The sequence below is a fragment of the Aethalodelphis obliquidens genome, unplaced genomic scaffold, assembly GCF_003676395.1.
Source record: "Aethalodelphis obliquidens isolate GAN/ISIS:26980383/991018 unplaced genomic scaffold, ASM367639v1 scaffold1, whole genome shotgun sequence".
Classification (NCBI taxonomy): domain Eukaryota; kingdom Metazoa; phylum Chordata; class Mammalia; order Artiodactyla; family Delphinidae; genus Aethalodelphis; species Aethalodelphis obliquidens.
Genome location: NW_020837945.1, coordinates 76,935,840 through 76,942,411, shown reverse-complemented (window position 1 = coordinate 76,942,411; position 6,572 = coordinate 76,935,840). Strand labels below are relative to the sequence as shown.

The 6,572-nt window shown below is 33.9% G+C and overlaps 1 pseudogene; it reads right to left on the bottom strand.

Moving 5' to 3' along the window:
- Positions 1–4,142: 4,142 nt before the first annotated feature.
- On the bottom strand, positions 4,143–5,285 carry LOC113621181 (putative E3 ubiquitin-protein ligase HECTD2 pseudogene; annotated as a pseudogene).
- Positions 5,286–6,572: the final 1,287 nt, after the last annotated feature.

The window sequence follows — 6,572 nt, the reverse complement described above, 5'->3', positions numbered from 1 at the left end:
ACATGGATGACTAACAAATACATGACTCTAAGTGAAAGAAGCCAGATTCAAAAAGCCACAAATTGTATTATTCCATTAACATGATGTTCTGGAAAAGTCAAAACTATAAGTTTTTTTCTTTTAATTGCTAACAGCAAATATTTATTCATGATTGAAGCCAAGAAGAATTTATAAATGCATTTTAATACCTTGCTTATAAAATAACATTTCACCTTTTCAAGCTTGTAAGGAATACAGGAAGGCTTTGATGTGTATATCTATCTATCTAACAAAAAAAGAACAGTGGTAACCATGGGCTGGATGTGGGAAAAGTAGGTTGACAAAGGAACATTTGAGAAATTTGGGGAGGTGATGCAAATGTTCACTATCTTTAGTGTGCTAGTGGTTACACATCTGTGTGCATTGTTAAAAATCATAGAACTGTACTGGGAAAAAAGAAAAATTTATTGCATGTAAATTATAGCCTAATAAACCTGACTTAATTTTTTAAATTTCTTTTTTTATGGAGGTCTCATACATATTTGTGGGGCATTTTTCTTGAATGCTTTATATTTTTGTTAGCATTTTAGATAGTATATTTTTTAATTTCAGTGTTGAACCATTTATTAAAGCATAAAGTTAGGGTTTATTTTTATGATATCTGTTAAGTTCCAACAAACCTGCTGAACTGTTACACTATTTTATTTTTCAAATGCTTTTGAATTTTTCTCTGTGCACAATTATCTCATTAGTGGATTATAAACATTTTGTTTATTCCTCAAAAATTAAAAAAACAAGGAAAGTAAAGCTCACAGACTATTTATCATTTACTTAAGTCCACAGGGCTTGAAAGTGCCAGAACCATAATTCCAACATTGTTCTTTCAAATGTAAATCTCAGAGCATTCTTTAATTCGTGTTTTACTTTTATTATTTAATTGCTTTAATTATTTTATTTCAGGCATTTGTATTGGATGTGTATTGTTTGGATATCTCATTTATGCCAGTTCAACACCTATTTTCTATTTTCTAATAATAAATTCTCAATTTCCATCAAGAAAACACCCAGTGCTGCACTCCATCTGTGACTTTTGGTGGGGTTGATGCATGCATATCTGATCAAAGCAGCACATGTGCTGTCCACAATAAATGGTTTAGGGATCAACACATGACTTACTCCAGGCTTATCATTCAATCTTCAAAATTTAACTGGACATATAAAAGGGAGGAGCACTCTTTCCACTAGGTTTACAGTGCTATAGAATATCAGTGTGAAGCTTTCACACTGCTCTGTGGGGAGAATCTCCCTGAGGATGAAGCCAGACCACAGGAAAGCAGAATCAAGGGGCAGAGACAGAATTATGATGGCATCTTTGATTCAATTTTCCTGAAAGCCAAATTTGTCCCTGGACTTTTCATTATGTGAAATAATAAAATTTTTGCTTGAACTGGTTTGAGTATGAAAGTATCCTCTGATATATTGAAGCATAAAATAAAACACTGATCTGGAAATTGAGAGGTCTCACATGTAATGCATGGTATCAAGGACCTCACAGACTTATAAAGAAGAGAAAGAATGCACATAAATTTGTAAATTTATTATGATAATAACTCTTTTCCATTGCCTCAATGTCGGATTACCTCACTTTTGAGACCATTTTTAAGAATAAATTGTATTAGATAAATGTAAGTCATTCCCTCATTCAAGCCAAGAAGCAATAATACTTTCAATTCTACCAAATACAGGGAGAAAAAAAAATGAAGTAAATCCTTATCTGAGTAAGGAGATGTCATCCTAAAAAACTCAGTTTCAGATTTTATTTAATGCCATTGACATATTTTTGGACGTACTTTATTTCAAAATCTAGATTCCCTAATCATTGTGAGTTTTAAAGATCAGAAGAAGACGTGATTCTAAACATTTAAAAATAAACAGCTTTAGGATCTGTGGAATAAAAGCACATGAAGATGACTGCAAGATTTGCTATCTGAAGTTGGGAATAAAACTAAGGACCTTCTCAGTGCTCACAACTCTCTCCCATTTTTGTAAATCATACTATTGTTAAATTAAAAAACTGAAGAAATAAGTGTACAAATCTATGCATTGAAAATATTATGTAACAGTTTTTTAAATGCTGTAAATTGGAAATCAGTCAAAATCTATAGGCTTCTTAATCCCAAATGACATTTAACACTTTCTACCCAGCAAAAGGTTAATTAAAAGTAATTTTTAGACCATATCAATGTGAAATGGGAGAAGAAATTTAATGATATTAAGAGAGTTAAATTGTGAAAATTTATGCCTGTAAATACTGATAAAATGTCAGTCTCTGTATATATGGACAATGTATAAATTGGCTAAGATCAAGTATGTCTTTGACACATTTTTTTTTTACAGAATTGTGTTAAACCTATAGAACAATTTAAAGAGAACTGACATCTTTATAATGTCCAGTGTTACAATCCATGAATGTGAATTGTAAATCATGAATCCATTAGGGTCTTCTTTGATTTCTTTCATCAACATTTTGTGATTTTTAGGATAAAAGTCATTTACATGTATTATTACAGTTATACCTGAGTATTTTATTTTGGGGGAACAGTTGTAATTTTTTTTAAGAAAAATTTGATTTCTACATGTTTCTTTTGATTTTTAATTTTTTTAAAAATAGGGATATAGTTGTTTTACAATGTTGCATTAGTTTCTACTGTACAACGAAGTGGAGCCCCCTGTGCTATACAGTGGATTCTCATTAGTTATCTATTTTATACATATTAGTGTGTATTTGTCATCAATCTTCCAATTCATTCCATACCCCTTTTCCCCCTTGGTGCCCATATGTTTGTTCTCTACATCTGTGTCTCTATTTCTGCCTTGCAAACAGGTTCATCTGTACCATTTTTCTAGATTCCACATATATGCATTAATATATGATATTTGTTTTTCTCTTTCTGACTTACTTCACTCTGTATGACAGTCTCTATGTCTATCCATGTCTCTATAAATGACTCCATTTCATTCCTTTGTATGGCTGAGTAATATTCCACTGTATATATGTACCACATCTTCTTTATCCATTCATCTGTCGATGGGCATTTAGGTTGCTTCCATGACCTGACTATTGTAAATAGTGCTGCAATGAACATTGGGGTGCATGTATCTTTCTGAGTTATGGTTTTCTCTGGGTATATACCCAGTAGTGGGATTGCTTCTTAGTATATACAAATATAATTGATTTTTATGTGTCACTCATAAATCTTGCAACTGTGTTGAAATCTCTTAATAGTTCTAAGAATTTTTTTGTATATTCCTTGAGATTTTCGATGTAAACAATCATATCATATGGAAATAGAGCCAATTTATTTCTTTAATGTTTTTCTCACCCTATTGCACTGACTAGAACTTCTAGTTTAATAAAAGTAGTGAGTACAGACATCCTCACCTTATCCCAATTTTAGAGGGAAAATATTCAGTTTTTCACTGTTTCTTTTTACACCCTTATACAATCATCTTTATTGATTTGTAAAAGCTGTATACACATCTAAAACCCTGAATTTACTTTGTAAAAATAAACCGTTAGCAATAAATGGCACTATCAAAATCCCATTATTCTCAGGCTATTATGTCGTTATTTACATGCTTTTCAGCAATGGTTGAAAAGAATCTTAGAGAACGAAAGCCAGTATATCAAAAAACCCTGTAAATTGCATTTGCAATTATACTGTTGTTTAACCGCTATATGAAAATATGGCTACATGCCTTACATTAATGAAAATGTAGCTATCTGTGTTGCTACGGTGTGCTAGCAGCACACAAGCTGCCACTGGTCTCCATTTTGTCATCAGTGCATTCTTTACTGCACAATGCTTTCCCAGTGGAACACCTGTGACAAACTACTTATGGAGAATGATAAAGTGTTATAAAAGAGAGGGACTGGACCCACACCTGTCTCTGCCATCTGGTCTTTTTCTCACTCAAGCAGTGTTGTATTTTTAGAAAACCATGCCTCTACTGAACATACTTCATATTTGATTTTTAAAAAATCAGTATTTTAAAGTTGGTGAGTTTTGTCAAGGTGTTTTGAGACAGAAACATGAAAAGCTTAAAGGCACAATGAGAGGGAAGTGAATGCTACATATAAAATATATTTCAAGTCTTCTAGGTTACTCAAGTCCAAAACCTTCTGAATTTGAAATTCCAATAATCAATTTCTGTTTCAGGTCCTTTTTGTTCTTGTAGGGGGGAAGGCAAAGTTGATTGAAGCAGGTGTGGGCCACAGGCAACCAGTTAGTTGAAGTTTCATTCTTTGAGATTTTAAAGTTCAAGTCAGCCATTCCTTCTACAGGTACTCTGTCACTTCCTGTGGTAAAATGTAGCAACTTCTTTTGAAGGTCAAGAGGAAATCCAAGCACAATATCACAAAAGTATTGTATAGTCAAGTCGGTTTTTGCATAGCCATCATACTGAGTACTTCTCTGCAGGGCGTGCATATCCAGTTCAGGACTTCCACAGACCAGAATTTCAACCTCTTCTGGATGAAGAAGCATTAGGAAATTTGAAGCACACACACTGTGAAATCCATAATAAAATGCAGCAAACTGCTTATAGATGGATTTGTTGAGAAGAAAGTCAATATAAAGCTGTACATATTCTTTCCTATTTTGATTGGTAACTGGAATTTTATCACCACCTGGCTTTAAATTATAGGACTTAATTATTCTGAATTCTTCTTGAAACACCTGAAATATTGAATAGAAATCTTCTTCAACATTGTCTTCATATGACAGGAGTTCACTTAATCCATGGGCCAACTCAGGCATAATTTGACTCAGGTCATCAGTGGTAACACTGCAGATGCCTACTGGCGTATTTTGGTCATTAGGAATGATGGGAGGGCTCAATAATTTCTTGTAGCAGCAGCGGGGGAAACGAATATCCAAAGCAATGCTGTTATAAACAGCTAGTCCCATAAGAATTCCAACCAACCGGAATCCAGAATAGTTGTCACATTTAAAGCTGCTAAACCAATGGCAGTATGAATCCTTATGATACGTAAACATGCCATAATCTGGATGAAAAATTTGTCGAATTAGAAGAAGGAACCATTCTTTAGTCAAGCCGCCTGTACCCAAACCAACTTCCCCTACAAAGGTAACTTTCAACTTCTTTTGCAAGTCTGCTCTTTTCCGGGTTAACTCATCAAGAGAATCGCTGACCAGATATGTCCACCTTACTTTCATATTTAGAAATAACATATTCATATCAGGTCTCTCTCTTCTAGATACTTTATCCACCAGACTTTGCTGTGAGAATTTCCAAAGCTCTGCCAGGTGTGGTATTCTTCCATGAGATCAATATGATCCAATGTAGAATTATAGAAATCAGTATAAGGAATAAGGGGAGGAAGAACCAAATTGTTTGCAGTATTAAGTAAAGCCAACACTTTAGATGATGATGGGATCCCCCAGGAACACTTTGATATAGGTGGAAATTCTTCAGGCTTTGCAGGAAACAGGTGTAAAGAAATAAACTGCAGCAATCTCTCTACCAATTGTTTGAACCTCTTCTGGGATAATTTTTTAAACCAGTGAACTAGGAAATGATGGTCAACTTCCACTAACATAGCTATCTGTCGTAGCAAGTGAGCATAGATGACATATGTAGATGTGTTATTAAATTGAGGATTCTGTAAAAGTATGAAATATGCTCTAAGATAATCTTTTGTTCATGGACTTTTCCATTCTTGTAACAGGCTGTTAATGATTCCCTTTAATATTGTCTTCTGAATGTCTTGAGGCTGCTAGTATTGGAGGGTCTCCTGCAGAGGTGGTAGGTGGCTCTGTCTCACCATGAGGACAAGGACACTGGCAGCAGAAGTTCTGGGAAGTACTCCTTAGCGTGAGCCCTCCCAGAGTCAGCCATTAGCCCCACTGAAGAACCCAGGTAGCCCACTCTGTTTTTAATTAATTTATTTCTATTGAAGTATATTTGATTTACAATATTGTGTTACTTTCAGGTGTCCAGCAAAGTGATTCAGTTATATATATATATATATATATATAAAATCCTGGACTTTTGCTTGTTGGGAGTTTTTAAATTACTGATTCAATTTCCGTCCTGGTAATTAGTCTGTTCATACTTTCTATTTCTTTCTGATTCAGTCTTAGGAGATTGTACCTTTCTAAGAATTTGTCCATTTCTTTTAGGTTTCCCGTTCTATCAGTGTATAGTTGATCATAATAGTCTCTTATGATTCTCTGTATTTCTGTGGTGCTGGTTGTAGTAACTATTTTTCAATTCTGATTTTATTGATTTGGGCCCTCTCCCTTTTTTTGATTCTGGATAAAGGTTTATCAATTTTATTTATCTTTTCAAACAATCAGTTTTGGGGTTCATTGATTTTTCTTAGTCTGTCTTTCATTTATTTCTGCTCTGATCTTTATGATTTCTTTCCTTCTACTAACGGGGTTTTGTTTGTTCTTCTTTCTCTACTTGCTTTAAGTGTAAGTTTAGGTTGTTCATTTGAGATTTTCCTTGTTCCCAAGGTAAGTTTGTATCACTATAAACTTCCCTCTTAGAACTGCTTTTAGTGT